This window comes from Notolabrus celidotus, chromosome 24 (assembly GCF_009762535.1).
Source record: "Notolabrus celidotus isolate fNotCel1 chromosome 24, fNotCel1.pri, whole genome shotgun sequence".
NCBI lineage: Eukaryota > Metazoa > Chordata > Actinopteri > Labriformes > Labridae > Notolabrus > Notolabrus celidotus.
In genome coordinates this window covers 10,272,669-10,296,021 of record NC_048295.1, presented here as the reverse complement: position 1 = coordinate 10,296,021, position 23,353 = coordinate 10,272,669, and the positions used below count along the sequence as shown (strand labels likewise).

Sequence of the window (23,353 nt, the reverse complement as noted above, 5' to 3'; positions counted from 1 at the left end):
TTCTGGTCCTCTGAAAACCTCTGACCTGTTGACTCCAGGCCTGGCTCCGCTCATCATGACGGTTTGTTGTTGTTAAGTTAAACAGGATCTGGTGATAACACAGTGTTTTATTCTGAAAATTAACGTTGTTTTGGTGAAACCTGACTTCCTGTCCCGCTCCATCTGCTCTGCTGAGATTGATGCATCCAGGAGAAATAGAAGTCTTGTGTGTCTGATCATGAGTGGTGTGAACGGCAACCCTCTGGGTGTTTTTAAAGGTCAACTGAACACTCACCTTTTTAAATCTGGCTTTTAACTGGGAGCAATTTCCTTTTACCTCTGAACCACATTGTTACTTTCATATCACATTCCTTTATCTCGTGCATGCTTGGATGTATGGAAGGTGCTATATACATAAAAATGAGGAGTTAATTCTCTTGCATCACATGAGTTTGTAGAGCATCTTTTCAAACACTTAATTTCCTTGAAACTCTATCTTTCTCTCTTTTAGCTGGCTTTTATTTTGAAAGTCTGCTTCTGATTGGATGTGCTCTCACCACTCAAGACGAGCTGCACGCATGGATGTAACTATCCACTTGAGGGACACTTTGAAATGATTGTACAAGTAGTGTGTTATCAACACATAAACCACTATGATCCCTTTACATGTCTTGAGTTATGTTACACACACGACCACAAATCCATTTGTTTTATTGGAAGAATCCCCCCCGGCTCCTCTCTCCTTGTATGTTGTTTGTAAACTGTCAGCATGTTATCTATACAGCATGTATCAAACAGAACATGCGACTGATTCTGGGGAGTTCAGGAAAACGATGCCCGCCTTGATATATCCCTGACCGGAATGTTTAATCTTCTCCACAAATCCACTTTTGATTTCCCTTTTTGCTGGTGTCCAATTACAGCAATAGATTATGTGTCCTTCTGCAGCGTGCGGGCCAGAGCGCAGCGCTCTCAGAGGGCTCCGAGACACTCGTACCGCCGTCTATCACCGCAGACAGCTTCCATCGAGGCCACCTCTCCCTGCCTCCCCCGCGTGATGAATCTGCGCCCATTCAGAGCCCCGTTTAAACGCCACCGCCCGGTGCTTCACATTCTCTCGACCCGCCGGGATCGCGACCCCTGCTCGGCTGTAGAGCCCTCCTCCCCTTCTTCATCTGATCTTGTGAGACCTGGGGTTGGAATACAAAGGGAGGTGGGACAGGGGGGGCTGATAGATGAACACGGCACAGAGGGAGTAATGTATCGTGGTCCTTGCAGGCACCAGCGATGAGGTTTAAATGATCTAGCACGGGGTGGTTTGTAATCTCGCTGATCAAATTTGCTGGGGATCCTCTCTCTTGCTGTCGTCTATATATATGGAGAAGTAATGGAGTCAACCACAAGTGAACACAAGAGCTGCACTCCATCAAGGGCCCTCCGACTCACTGCAGCGAATCACAGACTGTTGATCTCCAACCTCTCACTGACAGAGAAGAGAACTTGTGTTCACTGCTGGAGGGACGACCTTCAGTGTGTTTTATTTTCTCAAGCACAGATAAAGCTCCCCATTGGACCAACAGCTCATCAGCTATTGGTCCACTTTGTATTTCATCGACTGGGTCAAAAAAGCCAGGTAGTAATTACCTTTATTGATAAGAAAGCTGAAGAGAGACAGGATGCAGGGTGAGTGGAGAGTAGGGGATGACTTGCAGCCAGTGGTTGTAGATTGGAGTGGAACCATTACATGCTGCATTAGGACTATAGCCTCTGTAGTTCCTGGCCAAGCACTCAAAGTACTAGTCCAACTGGTGCCCCTAATTCAAGCAAGTTATGTACATTTAATGCATAACTCTTAGGTAGTGCTGTTGCCTCACAGCGAGAAGGTTCCTGGTTCAAGTCCCTGGTCGGGCAGGTGCCTTTCTGTGTGGAGTTTGCATGTTCTCCCGGTGCATGCATGGGTTCTCTCCAGGTACCTCCCACAGTCCAGAACCATGCTCTCCAGGTTAATTGGTCACTCTAAATTGCCTGTGTGTGTGTCTGTCTCTCAATGTTTGCCCTGTGATAGGTTGGCGACCTGTCCACGGTGGACCCTGCCTTCTGTCTGATGTCAGCTGGGATTGGCTCCACCCCCCTCCTAACCCCTAACAGGATAAGTGGTCAAGATAATGGATGGATGGACAACCGTTAGCAATCTTGGCGTGCTGACCAGCTAGCTAGGTAGGTCCTGCACTGGAGTTGTTCTTTGTATTTCCAAGTCCTTGCTAACGTTCCTAGATCCAATGGGCATAATGAAACTTTGAACCCTTTGTACCCAGCATGCTTTGCTCAGTGAAGCGGTTGCTTGTTTCTTTGAGCGCCATCAGTGGATGTATTTTTCTACTATTTTAAAACCAACAAATGGAAATGTCCCACCTCTGATGGCGATCACAGTTTTAAGTTTTTGGGTGGCAGTAAGGGCAGGCAAACAGACTTCAAAGAGGGGCCGTACCACCCCCGATCAGCCCTCTGGACTCGCCCCTGCACCCAAACACTGCCTGCTGGATGTCACCTTTCAAAGAGCTTGTGTTGTCAGCCATTTTTCGAATGTGTCATTGTTAATTTAAGAGGGATAATGTTCAGCCCATAGATTGCATCTCTTTGTTTCATTTGAACGTACACGTGGAGAACAAACGCCCCTCTGTCAGCTCTGAGTGTTTGAAACCTCCTGACCTTTCTCTTGTTGTTTGTGGCATTTACAAGTTCCTGCATCAGTCTATTTCTGGACACTGGAGCTGATAAAATAACGTACATCCTAACAGAATATATATATCATGGAACGTTTATCCTGCTGTTTGTTGCCAATTATTCTAATTACATACTTTGCAACTGCAATTTTCTAGAGAGGGCTGCTATAACGACAAGTGAAGAGCTGTATTCAGGGCCGTCCATTCTACCCCGAGCATTCGCTAAAGCCCTCGGAGGAGGGTGCTTTCTTTGTATAGTAAACAAGACTTCAGCGGATTATAATACAGAGCTATTCTGCGGTTAGAGGTCCTCCGACACGGGCAACGTTCTCCAAATCCTGCAACATTGCTGCTGACATTTTATAAGCCTAATAGCAAACAATGTGGAAATCAGTTAGTGTGATGTACCGTATGTGGATGGTTACCAAACAACTGTCAGCCAAACAGTGCACTGTTTGCTTCCTCAGGGAGAGGCTGAATGGTGCAGTGATGCATATGGAACATGGATTTTTCTCTGTATGAAAATAAGAGACGATGTAGAAATGTTTATTTTGTATCAAGCAAATACTTTCTTTACATTCCTGGTGAGCTTAATCTGGTAGTTTTAACAGGCTTTAGTGACACCACTTATGATCATTCATATAGTTATCTCCATCCATCCATTTTCATCCGCAGGTCGCAGAGGCAGCAGGCCAAGCAAGCTGACCCACACATCCCTCTTCCCAGCGCCTCTACAGGCATCCTGAATTCTGGGTCTATTCCGAGGTCTTCTTCCAGTTGGAGGCACCCAGATTAAACACCCAAACCACCTCAGTTGTCACCTTTCAATATCAAGGAGTAATGCCTCCACCTCCGGATGTCTGAGGTCCTGATCGTATCTCCGAGGCTGAGCCGAGCCCCTCTTTCAGAGGCCACTAAAATCTGCAATCTCATTCTTTTGGTCAGTACCCATCGCTCATGACTATACGTGAGGGCTGGAATGTAAATCAAGGAAACTTGGTAGCAATATCACTCTCACTGTGCCTGGCTGTTTAGATGATTTTTACAGGGATGCTCATTTTTTGCATGTGCTTTGTGAAGCAGAGCGTCCGTCCGGTGGGTGCAAAGGCGACCAATCCTTCCATGAATCACGCCCTAACTTTGTACTAGAATGTTGATTACTACACTTCTCAGATGGAGTGACTTTGATATGGAAGCCTGCCTCTAACACAGGCCTGCTTCATATAAAAGCCTTGTACCTTCTGCAGTAAAATCAAATTAAAGCCCTGGGTTATATTAGAAGATTTAAGGTATTTTAAATATTTAAACCAAGTTTTTCTTGTTTACTTTTAAACCTTAATTAAGGAACGCATCGCAACTGTAGTCATCATGAAACCGTGATTATTACTCAGACTATGATTGCACCAAAGAGGTGGCCTCTTAAATACAAGTCCTTGTTGCTTCCATGGATTGTGATTGCTGGACATCCTGTTTTACTTTGAAAACTCCAACCATAAACACTCCTGTTTGGGCCCAACCTTTTTGGTTATAGAAATAAAAGATAGTCACTTTGTTAGGAAGATTTAAGTGTGATGCTACTTCCTGTTTCAGGACTTTTAATAGTTTCAGGTTTCATGATTTGAAGAAAGGAACAAGGTAGAATGCCTTTGGCTAAAATAAAAAAGTACTACTTTGAGCTGAAGAGTCAGAAGATATCAAATATGTACGTCTTTTGAAGATTTTAAGACTTAAATAGGGTTAAATTACGTTTCTGTTTGATACATGTTCAGTTGTTTTGTCTCAACCCAGATTTAAATGCAGACTCCACAAAGACAATGACTCACTGCTCGTGTGTGTAATGGAAGCAGAACGTGTAAAATTAGTGGAGTATTTCCCAAATCCTCTGTTGATGATGTGTTTTGTTCGACAAATCCCTCAGCTTCGCCGCTGACATTTGATTAAGCCACACGGAAAACAATGTGGACATCACCGAAAGTGACGCTCGCCATTTCAACTCCGGGGAGCTTGTTTGTCATCCGTGTGTCTTCTTCTTCTTCTCCTTCGCTTTTTAATCACAATCGGATTGGACTCCACTGTATCCCCCCCCTAAGACGGGATGTGTTGGGAGTTTAATTATGATGTCATGCGGTTTGTTGTCCCTTCTTTTTACCCGAGCGGCGAGAGAAGAAAAGGAAAAAGAAGAATGAAATAGGGCACGAAAACAGCTTGATGTCTTCTCTCCTCCTCAAAGAAAGGAAGCCAACATACAATAATCTTCCTCCCAGTAAAATAGTTCAACATAATGCCTAAATAGCACTACTCTTCTTCTCTTCCAAACACTTCTTTGAGCTCCGCCGCACTTATCCCCTGACCCTGAAAGCAAGTCTCCGGCTTTGAAGCACTGCAAATAGCGCAATCCACTCCTAATGACACTATTCAATAGTCCATTGAACATTTTCCGGCAAACCTATTGCCCCTGTCTGCCGCTCTCGTTTGGGATTTCTTAGCCTGGGTGTTTTTCTCTGTTGTGTTTTATGTTTCCACGGGGCTGATTCGATCATAAAAGATGGCTTCATCCTGCCTGGATTGGAAGGCAACAGCCAGGAGAAATGAGCCAGGAGTCAATAAGCGGCTTCAAGTTCTTCTTTTATTTTACACCGCAGAAAATGATGTGATTTAGTCGCTGAAACAAGAAGATTAATCAAGATGATAACTCTGTGCACAGCTGAGGAAATACATCTGCATTCATTGGAGTTAATTCTAATTCCAGACGTCCAAATAGAAAGTCAAGTAAGCAGCATTCACATGGAATTAAACTATGTTTCAACAAGAGGACGTACAGACGGAGAGGAAACGGCTCTAAATATGCAGCAATGAAGTCAGGATCCATTTGTACCCCTTTTCCACCACAACAGGTTCAGGGCTGGTGCTCAATTGAAAACCAGTTTTGTGTTTCGTCTGCTCCTAACAGGTCCCAGACTCTTCGCTGGACTAGAACCGCCATGAACGTCAGGGGTGAGGGGTGAGGTCGCCGCCCATGTAAAGCACAACGAGTAGCAGAGTAGAGTTGGTAAGTAAGGGATGATGTATGGTGGACAGGTTGTTGTGGGAAAAACAATCTAGACAGGGTGAGACAAGACCCTGACGCTAACCCTTACACCTTTTCGACTGAACACGCCCCCCCTGCATGCCTGTGTGTGTGTGTGTGTGTGTGTGTGTGTGTGTGTGTGTGTGTGTGTGTGTGTTCGCGCAAAAGCCACGCCCACCTGCATGCATGTGTGTGCGCGTGTGTGTGTGTGCGCGCAAGCCACGCCCCCTGCATGCATGTGTGTGTGCGCGTGTGTGTGTCCGGCAAAAGCCACGCCCCCCTGCATGCATGTGTGTGTGCGTGTGTGTGTGTTCGCGCAAGCCACGCCTCCCTGCATGCCTGTGTGCGTGTGTGTGTTCGCGCAAAAGCCACGCCCACCTGCATGCATGTGTGTGCGTGTGCGTGTGTGTGTGCGCACAAGCCACGCCCCCCCTGCATGCATGTGTATGTGTTCGCACAAAAGCCACGCCCCCCTACATGCCTGTGTGTGTGTGTGTGTGTGTATTTGTTCGTGCAAAAGCCACGCCCCCCCTGCATGCCTGTGTGTGCTTATGTGTGTGTGTGCGCGCAAGCCACGCCCCCCTACATGCCTGTGTGTGTGTGTGTGTGTGTGTTAGCGCAAGCCACACCCCCCTGCATGCATGTGTGTGTGTTTGCGCAAAAGCCACGCCCCCCATACATGCCTGTGTGTGCGTATGCATGTGTGTGCGTGCAAGCCACGCCCCCCTACATGCCTGTGTTTGTGTGTGTGTATGTGTTTGCGCAAAAGCCACGCCCCCCCTGCATGCCTGTGTGTGCTTATGTGTGTGTGTGCGCGCAAGCCACGCCCCCCTACATGCCTGTGTGTGTGTGTGTGTGTGTGTTAGCGCAAGCCACACCCCCTGCATGCATGTGTGTGTGTTTGCGCAAGCCACAGCCCCTGCATGCCTGTGTGCGTGTGTGTGTGTGTGTGTGTTCGCGCAAGCAGTTTCAGGGCTGGTTAGGATCCCTGAAATTGAAAACCTGTTCCAGAGCGGCTCCAACTCTTTGCTGGTCTAGAACCCCAAACCGCTTATGTTAGGGGTGAGAAAGTTTCTGCTGGCGCTTCTGGGAAAAGCAGTCACATAAATCTGACGTCATGATGTCACTCTTCCTCTCTTGGTTGAACCAGCGCCGAACCAGCGTCAGCACCAGCCTGGAGCTAGAACCAGGTTCACGTTGGTTAAAAAGGGGGTATTAGTGGGGTTGAGAAGAAGCACATGTTATTATGTTAACACAATCTTGTTTTACATATGCACAAGCACCACAGGAGATCAATATGATAAAGGCAATTGCTTTTGGCGGCGTGTGGCAGCTCCAACCAAACCCCGTCCTTCACCTTGAGCTGGAAAACCAACACAATTTCCCGTCTTTTATGAGGTCGCCGCAAACAATCTGAGACCTCCTCAACCCGCGTAGTGGCTTTTACTGCTTACCTCTGCTGAATACAATCAGCCTTCCTATATATGCATGCTTGGATCTCCTCCCATCCTCCCTCCCTCCGCCTGAGACAATACATTACTGCCAGGCCGCCAAATAGGACACAACTTCCTCAATTTACTCCGGTGAGATTTGGATTCCTTCGCAGAATTTGAAAGCACACTGCCTGCCCTCCCTTTCCTTCCTTCCTTCTTCAGAAAAACACTGTCAACCCAGCCCTCCTCCTCCTTCTTTCTCTCCCTCACTCCTGACAATCAACACAAAAGGTTTCTGATCTTTTATTCTTTTCCATTTCTGCCACATTCCCCAAAAGCTCTTGGAGCGCGATAAATAAATGATCAAAATGTGAACAACGCTAACTGTTGACGTAAATCACCTCTTGTATTATTGAGCTTGATGTCGGGGACTAAAGCTTTAATCAATACGGGTAGTTTCATCCATAGATAAATACAAAGCTTGATGATGAAACCTCAGGGGGAAGATAAAGGACTCTCTTTAAATGATTCCTTTTGAGCGAGTGCGAGATGGTAGCGAATCAAGGCTGTCGGCTTTTTGAAGTGATACATTGTGGAAAATCAATAAGAGCAGCATGAGCAGGGGCGTCTCGAGGGACACAGCAGCCCACCCCCCTAAACCCACTTCATGAAATCTGATCGTCCACCTCATAGACTGTAATTGGATATCTGCTCAGCGGGGGTGGGACTTCAGCTCAAACCATGGTGTTGGAAAGCATCTTTTATTCAGTGTAGCACGTTTATGGAAGTTGGTACCTTCACAGTGACCTTCTGGCGCCCTTGAAATGCTAACCACATCATAACCCAGTGGCTAGCTTGATTTGATCATGATCTCACCTCTTGGGAGGAGCCAACCCTTTGGGTTCCCAGTGTAGCCAGTGATTAGAGATTAGAGGCTTCAGGGCCTGTGTCCACTAACACTGTTTTCTGCACTGACAGCGCCCAAGACCTGTATATAAGAGGGCTTCTCACAGGCACTTCAAGTTGCTAGTTTGCAAATGTTGGCCCATTAATCAATCAATCAATCTGTATTTGTATAGCGCCAAATCACAACAAACGTTATCTCAAGACGCAGGTCTAGACAGGACAGATCTGCAGTGGAGATGCTAACAGCTCATTTCCACTACTAGACACAAAACAAGAGCAAACTGCACAGAGCAACACAGGAATGTAACAACTGTAGGATCCCTTATTGGAAGGGGTTCAGTTAGTGGATGCAGGAAGGGTCAAGACATGCTTTATGGAAATGTGGAGCACAGAGGACTCGAACCAGAAGGTCAAAGCAGCCAGTGTGTGTCCAGAGTCTTCCTGGGCATCATTTCTGTCTAGCATCCCTCCGATTCAAACGTATCGCACTTTTAACAAACAGATAAAAGACAAAGAGAACAAACACAGTCCACTGTTTGGGAGCTTTGTGTTCGGCTTCCTCTGGATTGCAGCTAACCCCGGTCACAAATCTGTGTATCTGTGTGAAGCTCCGCTCCAGTGGTGTCAACAAGACTCCCCTCACATTAGGCAGGCTCACTTGCAGTTGTGTGGACTTTTTAATTGAAAGGGGTCGCCTCAGTGTGATATCTCAGATCATTAGCGAGTTCTTTCCAATGGTGCAGCGATTGGTTAGCATGCATAAATACTTGTTTATTTCAGGGGGAGACATCGTGATCTTACAAATTCAAGCAAATACTCAGCTTTGAAATGAAAACAGGGATGCAGGTCATTTGAGTTTAGCTCCCAGATAGTGAAAGGGTTATAGTCTTGGCAACTTTTTATTTGATGAATTGTTGATGAACTTATCAGATACATCCATTCCTGAATGTTCTCTGCTTTTGTGCTTTGTCAGTGTTTAGTTTTATTTCATCTTACTTTATTTATTTATTATCTAGCTCTAATGTTAGTCACTTAATAAGTATATTCTCTCTTACAGGCCCCTTCCTACCTCACTGACCTCCTCCACCACCAGGCCCCTTCCTACCTCGCTCCTCCACCACCAGGTACCTTCCTACCTCACTGACCTCCTCCCCTCCACCACCAGGCCCCTTCCTACCTCGCTCCTCCACCACCAGGTCCCTTCCTACCTCAGTGAGGTAGGAGGAGGTCAGTGAGGTAGGCCCCTTCCTACCTCACTGACCACCTCCCCTCCACCACCAGGCACCTTCCTACCTCACGGACCTCCTCCACCACCAGGCCCCTTCCTACCTCGCTCCTTCACCACCAGGTACCTTCCTACCTCACTGACCTCCTCCACCACCAGGCCCCTTCCTACCTCACTGACCTCCTCCCCTCCACCACCAGGCCCCTTCCTACCTCACTGACCTCCTCCACCACCAGGCTCCTTCCTACCTCACTGACCTCCTCCATCACCAGGCACCTTCCTACCTCACTGACCTCCTCCCCTCCACCACCAGGCCCCTTCCTATCTCACTGACCTCCTCCACCGCCAGGCCCCTTCCTACCTCACTGACCTCCTCCACCACCAGGCTCCTTCCTACCTCACTGATCTCCTCCACCACCACCAGGCCCCTTCCTACCTCACTGACCTCCTCCACCATCAGGCCCCTTCCTACCTCACTGACCTCCTCCACCACCAGGCCCCTTCCTACCTCACAGGAATCCAAATGAATGCACTGAAATGTACTGAAAGATCTTAACTTGTAAGTTTGTTATTCAAATAAATGCTGAACTGCTACACCAGTATTCCAAGATAGTTTTGATTACTCACTGACGTCCAGTGATCCCTGGACATGAATGCAACATTTGCACTCTTCAGGAGTTCCAGTTTGGCTCCCTTCTCTTGGTACCTGAATGTAACACAGCTGTTAATTATTGTTAAGCTTAAATTTGTCACCTTATTTTAATGAAACGCTAAAAGAGCTGACATTAAGTGGTGGATACGTACCTGTGCAGTTACATATGAAGCTCAGAGGCGTTGGTGCAGCCACCCCTTTGAAGTCAGCGGTGAGTAGGTACAGGTCCAACATGTCATCAGTGTTTCTTTCAGTATTATGTACTCATTTGAAAGGCTTTGGCTTGTCATATTTTCCCTCAGCTTGAAAGAAAAACGTCTAATCTGAGCTGAGATCATCCACCGCGCCGAGCCTCAGTTGCACCATCCTCACAATTATTCTTCCAGTGTAAAAGGGTAAAAGCCAGGGAACTGTTGGACCTGCTAATGACTCAAACTAGTAAGACTCAGGCAAGTTTTCCTTTTTCATAAATGTGTTTTGATTTCATCAGCCCAGCCGAGCTCGTGCAGACGGCTCGGAGAAAAGAAGTCAGACGGTGACCCCGGCTACTGCCAGCCAAAGTTCAGCTTGTGTGGGAAACAGACTTAACTAGAGAAATCACTTTGAACACAAAACTTCCTTTCAGACACTCCTACAGTACTGCTCTCGCTCCACTTCTGATGAGACGCTGTATGGGTTTAATTGTAGGGATGAATCAAAGAGTTTGACATGCTCGCTCCAGCTCATGCAGACAGTAAAGTTCTATATTTTTAAAGTCACCATAACGTCTTCTCTAAATACAAACATCAAGGTAAAGTGAGGCAACTGTTATATAAAGCGTCTTCCTAATGTTACTGTAAAACATTCGGACACATTTCCCCCTCCCTGTCCGCTGCTATTTGCCAGTGAGTGAACAAAATGTCAGAAGAGTCCACCTGGAGAGCAGCAGGCAGATGGAGAGGAGTCTCTGCTGGAACTCAAACCCTCTTGACAGTGTACGAGTTCAGGAGGCTTGCACAAAACGCCTGAAGGGAGCTGAACAGGAGCCCAGAAAAATCTACACATGGAGGCCGAGGTATCCACTCTGAGAGGCAGTGGAGAGCGGCGGTCAGAGGTTGGACGACAGCGGAGGGTATGTGTGGCACTTTTGTACCAAATTACCAGAAAAGGCGTGGCGTTTAAGGGCATATTTCCACTGTCGTATCATGCAAAAAGTAGCTTTCTTTTTAAATGTGAAAGAAAAATATCCTTTGTTATTTTGAACACAGCCTCAGAAGCCGAGTGTAAGGTACTGTAGGGCCTGGAGGGAGTTTCCCAATGCATAGAAGATCCTGCATGTGCTGTTGAAAGATGCAGAAGATGCAAAGCACACAGAGACCTACTCGAGATATTTGAAGGTGTTAAATGTAAATTGAGGAATATGGATTCTCCATTGGGATCTTCATGGCGGCAGGAAAGTTCACTTTAATGTTCGACTGCTTTTTCTAAAAGTTATGTCCTTTTGTCACGCAGCACTCCTTTAAATATTTATTCTCTATATTTTATTACCCCCTTAATAAATGTATGATGTAACATTAATTATTCATAGAGGCAATACTCAAAAGAAAAGTTTTTCACTTGGTGGCATTGATTTTGAAAGGAAACAGGCACTGTCAGGGCAGAAAACGCCCTTAGTGGACACAGGCCCTGAAGCATTTAAAAGTCACGAGCAGCTTTTTAAAGATTATATATTACCCCCTTATTTAATTCATAAATGCATTATATAAGATCCTTTATTCATTGAGGTGATACTCAAAAGCAAAGTTACACAAAGTTTTTGAGCTTCTGACTTTAAGCAGCATTGGTTTTGAATGGAAACAGGCCATGCGAGGGCAAAAAACGCTATCAGTGGACACAGGCCCTAAAGCATTTAAAAGTTTAAAGTTACAAGCAGCTTCTTTAAAGTGGCTTTCTTTAGATTCTTTATATTACCCACTTATTTAATTCATAAATGCATGATCTAACAGTATTTATTCATAGAGGCTGTTAGTGGACACAGGCCCTAAAGCATTTAAAAGTTAAAACTTACAAGCAGCTCCTTTAAAGTGGCTTTCTTTAGACTCTTTATATTACCCCCTTATTTAATTCATAAATGCATGATCTAACAGTATTTATTCATAGAGGCTGTCAGTGGACACAGGCCCTAAAGCGCTAGAACCCAAAGTTAATCTTCTTAAAAGTAGGTTTCTTTAGATTCTTTATATTACCTCTTTATTTAATTTATAAATGTATGATATTTCATATTCCATAGTCATAGAGGTGATACTCAAAAGCAAAGTTTTTGCTCTTCTGACGTTTAGCAGCATTGGTTTGTATGGAAACAGGCCATGTGAGGGCGAAGATCGCTATCAGTGGACACAGGCCCTAAAGCATTTAAAAGTTAAAACTTACAAGCAGCTTCTTTAAAGTGGCTTTCATTAGACTCTTTATATTACCCCCTTATTTAATTCATAAATGCATGATCTAACAGTATTTATTCATAGAGGCTGTCAGTGGACACAGGCCCTAAAGCGCTAGAACTCAAAGTTAATCTTCTTAAAAGTAGGTTTCTTTAGATTCTATATATTACCTCTTTGTTTAATTTATAAATTCATGATATTTCATATTCCATATTCATAGAGGTGATACTCAAAAGCAAAGTTTTTGCTCTTCTGACGTTTAGCAGCATTGGTTTGTATGGAGAAAAAAAAACGCTATCAGTGGACCCAGGCCCTAGAGAATTTAAAAGTTTAAAGCAGCTTCTTAAAGTCAGTTTGTTCTTTATAAAAAACAACTTTTCATCTCATTAAAAACTGTTTAACACTTCATGTGTCGTACATTTAATTGATGTAGTCTTGGCTCACTTCCAGCCCCTCATATAACGATTGAAACACTGCCTCCTCAGGTCCATCCCAGCTTTTGAATTCCCAAGTTACAAACTTCTGAATCTCTTCAATAGAAATATGGATCAGCATCCAAACGCTCTCATCAGCTTTACACAATCCTATTTTTGTTCTTGTTGATTTAACTGCCTGTCGGTGGTCTTGCAGGCATAGATGTTCTTTTTCCAATTATATACTCAGGAGGGGAGTCTGTGGGGGCTCAGGTCAAGTTAGGGTGGTTTGTAGCCCTTAAGGGCTTGTTATGGATCTCAAACTCATCTCTGTGAGCCGCCTTAACTCTCACGGTTGACACACTTTCGACCTTTCCATCCAGCTTCTGCTTCAAGGCGTTATGGGTGCAGAAGGGTTGGGAGTGTAACTCCTATTTATTTTTTCCCCCAGCGCTGCATTTAGGTTGACAGTTAATTTAAGCGGATCAAGGTGTCCATTGCCTTGTCTAAAGCAAAGGCTTAGTATGACAAATAGCAGGGCAGTAAACTCCAAAGTCCATCTCTTCAGCCGCACTGCCCACTCCCTGTCTGCAAAGATTAACCTTTCCGGCTCCGGTGACACGGCTTTCCATTATTTCCATACGCGGCCCCGGAGCAGGGTGAGCGGAGAGCACAGCCCGGATTCACAGGATCCTGACAAACATCCCTGTTTCAATTTATGGGAAAGAAAGGAGATGAAGGACTAAATAAAGGGAGGTAGGCCAAGGAGAGGGAGGGAGGATGCCTGCTGTCATGTTCAGTGGATCAATTAAGGATGCTTTATTTGACAGCTGTGTGCTGGATCGTCTTATAGAAGGGAGAGTGACCTGAGCTGACATTTCTAAAGCACATTATGTTACTGAAGCAGCTATAAATATTCAAACTACACTCTTCCAGCAACAAGAAGTTGTTTTAATCAACAGGCAGATCCAGAACATCACGTGTGTTTAAATTGATCTATAAACGGACATCTATGATCCAGTGCTGCCTCCAAGCAGGGAAACAAACAGCCTACATGAAGTTAAACTCTGTTTCAGACCTTCTTGAAAGCCAAACAATCACCCACAAAAAGCAACCAGCACACCTAATCACCAGCTCTCAGCCCTGGCCTTGATTTTTATGGGGGACAAAAGTGCTTGTTGCACCGTGGCCTTTTTCACTGCCAGAGTGTTTAAAACAGGGCGCCGGCATAATCAGTCTGCAGTCCGGTCCAGCCGAAGGTAATTAGGAGGAGTGTTATAGGGGCTGTATTGTGCAGCTCTGATGGCTCCTTGCTGAGCTCGGAGAGGACTAACCACTGAATCAGCATGTCGCTGTCAGTATATAACGCCACATTATGTCTGTGTAATGGGGACGCTTGGGGGGGAAATACCAAATGATCTGTTTCTGTTGACCAAAGCAGACAGTGTGAGAGATCCTCACAGCAGTGAAGCTCTTTTATTTTTGCAGGTATGTTGTGGGTGTACTCTGCATTAAGTGCATGCTCTGCAAATATTGAAACTCTCTTTATCTCTTATTTGTTTAGTGTAACCCAACTAATACAGCTGGTGACTGTTGCTTGTAGTTTCATACCTGTCTGCAACAATGAATGTGCTGGCTGTATTCACACACCTGGAACGTCTCGCCTTAAAAATAAACTTGAAGATTGATCAGCTTGATTCATGACATGACAAAAACCAGGTTCCTGGTTCAAATCCCTGCTAGAGCAGGTGCCTCTGCATGCATGGCACTAAATGCTAAGTAATGCAGTATAAAATGGGACTGTGCAACCTTCCTGTTCACCGAATGCCTGCCTGTTGAATGCTGGATGTGTCTCATGTTTTTATTTATCCACTGTTTTTATGATTTCTTCTTTTTCTTGTACTACTGTTCTTTCATGCATCTTTTGCACAGAGAGGGGTTGCACCTCAATTTCGTTGTACAATGACAATAAAGATATATTCTATTCTCACTGTGTACTTCTGCTTCCTCTCACGGTTCAAAGATAAACACATGCTCTCCATCATAATCGGTCCATCTAAATTGTGTGAGTGTGCATGATAGGTCGGCGTCTCGTCCAGAACCGTATAAGCGGTCATGATGATGGATGAAAAATCTGATCTCACTGCATTGGCCAATCAGCATTGAGATCCTCCGTTGATGTAAAATGTAAAGAATGGACTGGCGGAGCTTCACTCATCTCGCTCCCAACATGCAGGCCTGCTCATCGTACCTAAAGTCTCTAAAAGTAGTATGGGAGGTAGAGCCTTCAGTTATCAGGCACCTCTCCTTTGGAGTCGTCTACCAGTCAGGTTCCAGGAGGCAGACACCCTCTCTACTTTTAAGAGTAGGCTTCAAACTTTCCTTTTTGATAAAGCTTATAGTTAGAGCTGGATCAGGCTTGGACCAGCTCTTAGTTAAGCTGCTATAGGCTTAGACTGACACACTGGGATCCTATCTCACCCCCTCGTCACTTACTTTAACTCTCCCTGTCCCGTTAAAGTTACTAACCATAGACCTTTTTGGAGTCCCTGAGCTCCCTTGTCTCGTAGGTTCCTCCTGCTGTGGACGTTCCAGACTCCAGCTGATACAGACGTGCTGGACTCCAGCGGCAACAGGTACTACTACCCGTCTCATCACTATCATCTCTCTCTTACTCTCCTCTCTTATATCCCTCTTTCCAACCCCAACTCTTATGTGAGTAAACAACATCCAATTTCAAAAGCAAATACATTTATTTATGGAGTAACAAGCCATTTTTATTTCATGACTCTGTCCATTCACAGCTCACACATTGTTATATTTCTGCATCCAAGAGTTAAACACACCTGAATCATCGAGTATATCACTGTTCTCACACAGCTTTTAAATATAAATAGCCTGTCAGCCATAATCCAAAAGTCCTCGCACAGGTCAGGCTCACGGTAAGAAGCAGATGACACACAAAGGAGAAGACAGGGATGACTAAGGATGCCTCTGGCTACAGTTAATGTATTTCATCTCTAATCATTACTCTGCGAACATGCTGGGTGGAAGATGATGTGACAACTTCCTGAGTACGCTGTATGCTAAAGACCCAAACTGCTGTTTGACAATGTAAACGCAGTGTAGTCACACATAGACCCAACATCAAGACAGGATCAGATCCAGTCCCCTCTCATCTTAAGTCTGATCTCATCTTAATCCACCATGAGCAGAGCACTTTGCAGCATTTAGCAAGTTACAGTGGCAAGGACAAACTTTCTTTAACAGGCAGAAACCTCCAGCAGGACCAGACTCATGTTAGACACACATCTGCTGAGACCTTATATATGGTATCAAGATGCTTTTAACCCCTAAAGTTGAGCCAAAATATATAAGGAAAGCACCAGACAAACAACTAACTGCATCTGCACAGTGTTTAATGTTTCTTTTTATAGTGGGAGCAGTGGTTCTAGTCTTGGTTTTTCAGTGTTGGCCTTGAATGCAGCCTCCTGAAAGTAGGTCAACTCCTCCCCTGGTCCAGCCCCTTAATTAGCTGCACCATATATAAAGCACCTGTGGCAACATGGCTGCCTTTTCAGCTTGTCTGCTTGCTGGTTGCCACATGCTCCTTGCTCTGAGGTAGGTTATGAATCAAAATGTTTCTTCCAAGCATGTTTGGAGTAATTTTGCATTTACTGAAAACTAACAAAGTTTGATTTGTCTTGAAGTAGCCCCCTGTCTGCTTCTCTGCCTCTCTGCCTCATGTGAACTGGTGTCAGGTTTGTTTTTTTCAAATATTCTTAACTCACTGCTGAGATGTGGAGATATGCATGATTGCCTTAATGCCATTTTGTAGTGGTAAGTGCACTGAGACACAATAGTTTGCACCTGTTGCTGTGAGTTCACGAGTGGTGAGTAAGTTGCACTCCTGGGACACCCTCTTCAATGTTAGGCTGCCTCCCATTTAGCTATTTTGAAATGACCTTCGATTGGAAGTGTCCTTTTTATTATAAGATAAACTCTTTATGCTGTAATAAACTTTAATACATCTTCCTAAATTGACTAATTCACCTCCTTACATCAATAACTAACACTCCTCTCTTCACAGATACTTCCAGTCTAAATCAATAAATGTACATTGTCTTTTGAACCACGTCTCTGTCTTAATTCAGTTCAACCTGTGTTGCCTTTGACTGATTTAAGGTGTTTATATTTTTCCTGGGGTGAAATCCCCCAGGTGGCGTTGTCGGGTCAGTTAGATTATTGTTTCTTCATTATAATTTGTCAACCCTTAGTTAATTAATTTACTGAGGTGGAGGTGTTATGCTGATTTTAGTCTCTGGATCATGTTAATATCTGGTTTTAACCTGCATGTGTGGATGTAGCAACAAACTGTTCACACTTCCACTACAGAGGCATGTCTGCTTTGAATGCAGTGTCAGTAATCAGTCTTCTCCCTATTGGACAGATATTTTCTGTGTATAGTTTAATGATATGAACTGCAGTTGATGAAATATTACGCTTTGGGACATTATTCTGGGATGGTCTCTCTCAGAGTGGCGGACCACCTCACATCTTTACTGTTATCAACATTTTATGAAGCAGTCCAACTCTTGGGATTGGGGTTTTATTTGCAATGCATGTACAGCCCAGCACAACACTCCAACACTTCCAATTTAATAGTTCAAGAGTTGCTTAAAGGAAGAATGAATAAGCATTGACGCCATTGGACAACCTTTATTACAGTCACTCAGCAACACCAAGAAATATAGCATATATTCTTAATGTCTGCATTTAAACATAACATATTTATCATGTATGGTAGGATCAAATGTTGTCTTTTTTCGTGTCTGTTAATTCCCATGTGTGGATTTTAGGTCGAGGTCATGTGTCTAACATGAGTCTGGTCCTGCTGGAGGTTTCTGCCTGTTAAAGGAAGTTTGTCCTTGCCACTGTAACTTGCTAAATACTGCAAAGTGCTCTGCTCATGGATTAAGATGAGATCAGACTGGATCTGGAGATAGTTTCTTGTGATTTGGTGCTATACAAATAAAGCTTGATTGACCAAGTTAAGTTTGGAAATATCACTATTTGATATTGACAATAATCCAATATTATGCTTGTATGAAGTTGTGTTTTTGGCAACTTAAGCAGAGAAAATGTTAAATTTCTTTAACTGTGTTTTAAACTGAGTAGAGTTTGAAAATGATGGGTGTTTATGAGAGCTCTGGGGTCCAGAGGGTATGAACATGCCAGGTGGAAGATGACAACTTCCTGAGTACTCTATATGCTAAATACCCAACTGCTGTTTCACAATGTAAATGCAGTGTAGTCACACAAAGACCCAACATCAAGACCGGATCAGATCCAGTCCCCTCTCATCTTAAGTCTGATCTCATCTTAATCCACCATGAGCAGAGCACTTTGCAGCATTTAGCAAGTTACAGTGGCAAGGACAAACTTCCTTTAACAGGCAGAGACCTCCAGCAGGACCAGACCAAAGCACCACAAACTAACTGCACCTATTAAGTGTCTGACTTTTTCTTTTTGTAGTGGAAGCAGTGGTTCTACTCTTAGTTTTTCAGTGTTGGCCTTGAATGCAGCCTCCTGAAAGTAGGTCAACTCCTCCCCTGGTCCAGCCCCTTAATTAGCTGCACCATATATAAAGCACCTGTGGCAACATGGCTGCCTTTTCAGCTTGTCTGCTTGCTGGTTGCCACATGCTCCTTGCTCTGAGGTAGGTTATGAATCAAAATGATTCTTCCAAGCTTGTTTTGAGTAATTCTGCATTTACTGAAAACTAACAAAGTTTGATTTGTCTTGAAGTAGCCCCCTGTCTGCCTCTCTGCCTCATGTGAACTGGTGTCTGCTTTGCTAAGGTTTGTATTTTTAACTCAACTCTTTGCTGAGATGTGGAGATATGCATGATCACCTTAATGCCTCTGTTTAACACTTTTGTTATTTCTCCTGTAGTGACGTGGTTCCCGGCTGCTGGTGGGGGCTTGGCGCTCTCTGTGGTTCCCTGCACTGTTTGTAGTGGAAAGGGCACCGGGACAAAGTCTGGTCCTGCTGGAGGTTTCTGCCTGTTAAAGGAAGTTTGCCCTTGCCACTGTAACTTGCTAAATACTGCAAGGTGCAATGCTCATGGTGGATTAAGATGAGATCAGACTGGATCTTGAGATAACGTTTGTTGTGATTTGGCGCTATACAAATAAAGCTTGATTGACCAAGATAAGTTTGGAAACATCACCATATTTGATATTGGCAAAAATCCAAGATTATGCAAGGATGAAGTTGTTTTTGGCAACTTAAGTAGAGAAAATGTAAAATTTCTGTAACTGTTTTAAACTGAGTAGAGTTTGAAAATGATGGGTGTTCATGAGAGCTCTGGGGTCCAGAGGGTAAATGAGAGACACGTCTATCAAACTTTGAGGCAGCCTTAAGCGTTCGACACAACTTGAACATTAAGTGTTTTATTGTTGCATAAAAAAATCCTTAAATCCAGAAAGGTTGAATCAAACGGGGAACTTTACGTCTCCCACTGCACACCCTTGGAGTTCTCTTTCTCCAGCAGAAGATCTGAAACTCTAAATCCTGTGCGCATGCTGTGTGAACTTCCATGAACCAGCATTTTCTTATGTTATATAATTGCATTACTGCCACACATTTAAAGTCTGACACAACACCAAGCGCCGCACGCTGCTGTTTTTTCTATCTTCTTGGTGACATTTTGTGCCGCTAATGTGCAAAGTTTCCCAAGTGCAGCATTAACATTGAGCTGCAGATGTAGCATCTGCTCCCCACACTCTGTTGCTGTGTGGGCGGGTGTTTGTCTTTCACTTCTTTGTAAAAAAGCTTGAATGTGCTGCTTCAAATTAACTGATCAGCCGTCTCATCCTTCACTGCGATGGTTGCACTTCAAAGACTCTTGCTTCTGGCGGCTCATCCTCAGACTGCATTGCGTGCTAACAAAGAGAGCTGCTTCCCTCCTGGCCTTTTAGGACTTTTAGTCCACCTTCAAAACTGTGGAACAGCAGATGTGTCTTCCTGCCCTTGCTGGCTTCTGAACATCAGGGTCTTACATTTTCCACCCTGAAATCAGCGGCAGAGCCTGTGCCTTTTATTCCACACCTCTCAGCTAATTCCCCTGGGGTGCTTCCTGTACTTTCCTGCATCTCCCTCTGCATCAGTAGGTGTCTCCGCTCTGTCACATACACCACATTTTCTCTTGTCCCCACAGTCTACTTTTCCGTCATCCTTCCCCCCCCCCTTCAGACACACAGGTCTGCCTCTCTGCTTGACTAGTTGACAGATCAAGTTGGATGTCTGCCTGCCGCTTTAAGCTTATCACTGCTGACAACAACATAGTGAATCCTGCCCAGTCCACTAAGCATCTCGGTGTGATCCCTGGCAGCAATTTGCCATATGAAGCTATCACTGCAGCCACAAAATCCTCACGCATATTTGTGCTCTTAAAACACGAGTAAAACCAGATTATTTACTCACTGGGGACTCAGACTCATTTCTAAACTACTCCTGTCTGCAGGGGTGGAGAGGAATTATGATGTGGGGAGCTGTGTTGTTTACAGCAGCTGCTGAAGAGTTCCTTTTTATACAACTAACAATTAAAAATGAAATAAACATGAAAATTGAGAATCAACTATTATGCATTTAAAATATACACCCATTGGAACAAGCTGCCTTTATAGTGTAAGCTAAAAGTAAGCTAGGTCATATATGTCATGTGGTGTGTGACACCACATGACATATATGATAACATATATATGAGTCACAGTGAACTCAGAGTGAGATTTTGTCTGCTGTTTGTATCCTCTCATTGTAGTCATTATCCAGCTGTATTTTGTCCCTTGACCTTAACAATTTTGACTGCCCTCTCTCTCACTCTCTCCCTAGCTCTCTGTATTTTTGTGGAAAAAGTAGTAATGTCATTCAGTAAATAGCCTACAAATCAATTGACTAGATGACTGTACACTTGATACGTGGCTCCCGTGTCTTCTAATCTGCATCAGTCAGTCTGCTATTGCACATGTGCGTCCTTTTCTTTGGAGCAGAGCATTGTTGTGTTGTTTTACCTGGATACAATGATGCTATTTTCTGATTGGCTGTTGGATTGCTATATTTCTATCTCTGCTTTGATTAGCTGGTGCGTGAAATGTCATTTGCTTTGTTGCATGGGCTAATGTACGCTACAGCTTGCAACAGCAACTAGCTAGCAGGAATCATGTGTTGCTGTTTCCATAGCAGTGTTGTAACAGTCACTGTTACAGGTGTGTTGGCTTGCAACAGTACAGTACAAGCCATCTCAGCTTCCTCTATCCTCAAGAAAAAGCTAAAATCATACCAATGCACGCATTAATCTATGTATATAACCACAATATTGGGATTGTGGAAATTGGGCCCCCTATTAAAAGCTTTAAATAGCTTCCTTGGGGTCACCCCTTTCCACACTGAATATATATAGATGCACATTTGTGATGTGTGTGATTTAACTAAACTAAAACTGTTAGCAGAAACAACTGTAGCAGTCATTACAGTTCAATATTAGCAGCTGCATTGCTATTGTAAGGAAACACTGGAAGATGAAGGGGAGCTAGGCTAATTCTTTTAATGAGCGTCATTCCTGGCTAATATTACGGAAAGCAACTAGCTTACTTGAGTTGTGTACTTCTGTTTTCATAATTTCATAGTTTCTGAAACCATTGTCATTGGTACTGTAAGTCAATATTGGAAGAACTAAGCTAGGCTACACCAGGCATGTGCTTTGTTAATTGAGCTAACATTAGCTTCAGCAATTGGAGGTAGCAAATAGCTAGCAATGAGTTGTATATTGTTGTTTGCATAGCAATGTGAGATAACTCAGCTCAACTTTATTAACACAGTGTCAGTGTTACAGTAGTGTTAGCTCACGGCAGTATGCTAAAAGTTACTTTAGCTGCTAGCAAAACAAATGAAGTTCATTTTAGTTGGAATGTTTTTTGTTTTGATGAGGACTTTGGGCTACTTCTACAACATAACAGCACTGAAATATTTGATTTTCAAGAAAAAGAAAAACAGTTATTGCTAACTAGCAGCTGCCTTCCAGCTGCATCTTCCAACATCCTAAGGCACATGGGAAATTACAGACCTTAGCTATCTTTAGGTTGGGCCCATGACTGCGTTCTCAGTCAGCATCAATAATTAATGAAAATATGATTGAAGTTTAATGTTAAACTAAATTAATATGAATTGTTCTTATTCCTCCACTCTTTTTTGAAATGCCTGAGAAGGATTTGGGTCTAAGAGGGGGTTCAGCTTCCATCAGGGGATGCTTAAGACCACTCTCCACCACTATCCTTATTACCATTGTCTCCTGTCCTTATTATCCTTTAAACGTCTTAAATTCTGCAGCTACATGAGGTCTTAAACTTCTAAAGCCCCACTAAATTTCACAATGCCTACCACCCCTTGCAATCTGCTTTGCCCTCTGTTTCATCACATTCAAGCTGATGTGAGTTTACAAAGCTATAAAGGGAATGCCTGCAGACCATTCCGGAGCCCTCGATGCCACCCATCGCCCTCATTATACCGGGCTCTCATCTCTGCTATGTAAAAACCTGGACATTGTCCCACTAAGCTTTGGCTTCCCTCCCTCCCGACTTGCAAATAATGAAAGTTGGAGCAGACTTTTGAGGAAAAACAGTCACTCTCCACTCTCCCTGCATAAGCTAGAAACTAATCTCTTTACAAAACACTCAACATTTTATGTATTTCTTCCACTACTGTGCCAAACTAATTGAGGACCACTGCAGTGGCTCTCCACGGCTCTTTTAATTATTCTGTGATTTTTCAGTCCTTCCTCATTTTCCATTTAGCCCTCAAGCATCCTTAGGAAAACTGCCACATTTATCTCTTTTTATATGCATTTTTACCACTTTTCTGCAGCAGAACCGCACTACATTTTAAGTGGGGTACATCTGGGATACGCTCCAGAGCTGAACTGGGAGGTTAACAGCCACCTGGAGATGGAAGAATATAGGGACTGTAGTAGAGGGACGGTGGGGGTGGAAGTAAGAGATAAAGACAATACAGGCAGATGAAAAAAAATGAAAGAAAAACAGTCCTTCCATCGATTGTCATAGGGACTGTGGGAGCACTACCTAACAAGATGGATGAGCTCCCTGCATTGGCCAGGACGTAGGCTAGTGGGACTCTAATGTTCACTGAGATGTGGCTTAAGCTTGAGCTCCTGCATCGGCCTCTACAGGGAGCTTTCCATTTGAGCGAGCAGAGAGGAAATAAGATGAGAAGAAGGAGGAAAAAGAGGCCGTTCTTGACAGAATAATTCAGGGTGTGTTACATATTTCTCAAGAGCAGATACTGTCTTTACAGGTTGAGCCGTATTTCCTGCTTCTATCAGCCGAGCCGGAGCTGTTACATCACCCGCTGAGATCATGTTGGATCAAGATGTATCCTGATCCATCAGTTTCCAGGTTCAAAGCTTGACAGGTAAGCCGGCTGTCAAGCTGCAGCACATTAACCTCGATAGTCTGTGTTTT

The 23,353-nt window shown here is 44.1% G+C and overlaps 3 long non-coding RNA genes across 4 annotated transcripts; all 3 read left to right on the top strand.

The window, feature by feature from the left end:
• The first annotated feature begins 13 nt into the window (after window positions 1–13).
• LOC117808260 lies at window positions 14–9,211 on the top strand. 2 transcript variants are annotated; one of them, XR_004630200.1, is made up of 5 exons: window positions 14–61; window positions 2,045–2,196; window positions 3,378–3,642; window positions 5,653–5,751; window positions 9,166–9,211. It is a non-coding gene; the product is annotated as an uncharacterized LOC117808260 (long non-coding RNA). The 2 variants fall into 2 exon arrangements; XR_004630199.1 differs by lacking the exon at window positions 14–61 and adding an exon at window positions 146–257.
• Window positions 9,212–16,256: 7,045 nt separating this feature from the next.
• LOC117808055 lies at window positions 16,257–16,947 on the top strand. Its single transcript, XR_004630120.1, has 2 exons — window positions 16,257–16,436; window positions 16,526–16,947. It is a non-coding gene; the product is annotated as an uncharacterized LOC117808055 (long non-coding RNA).
• Window positions 16,948–18,626: 1,679 nt separating this feature from the next.
• On the top strand, window positions 18,627–20,284 carry LOC117808054. Its single transcript, XR_004630119.1, has 2 exons — window positions 18,627–18,676; window positions 18,771–20,284. It is a non-coding gene; the product is annotated as an uncharacterized LOC117808054 (long non-coding RNA).
• Window positions 20,285–23,353: the final 3,069 nt, after the last annotated feature.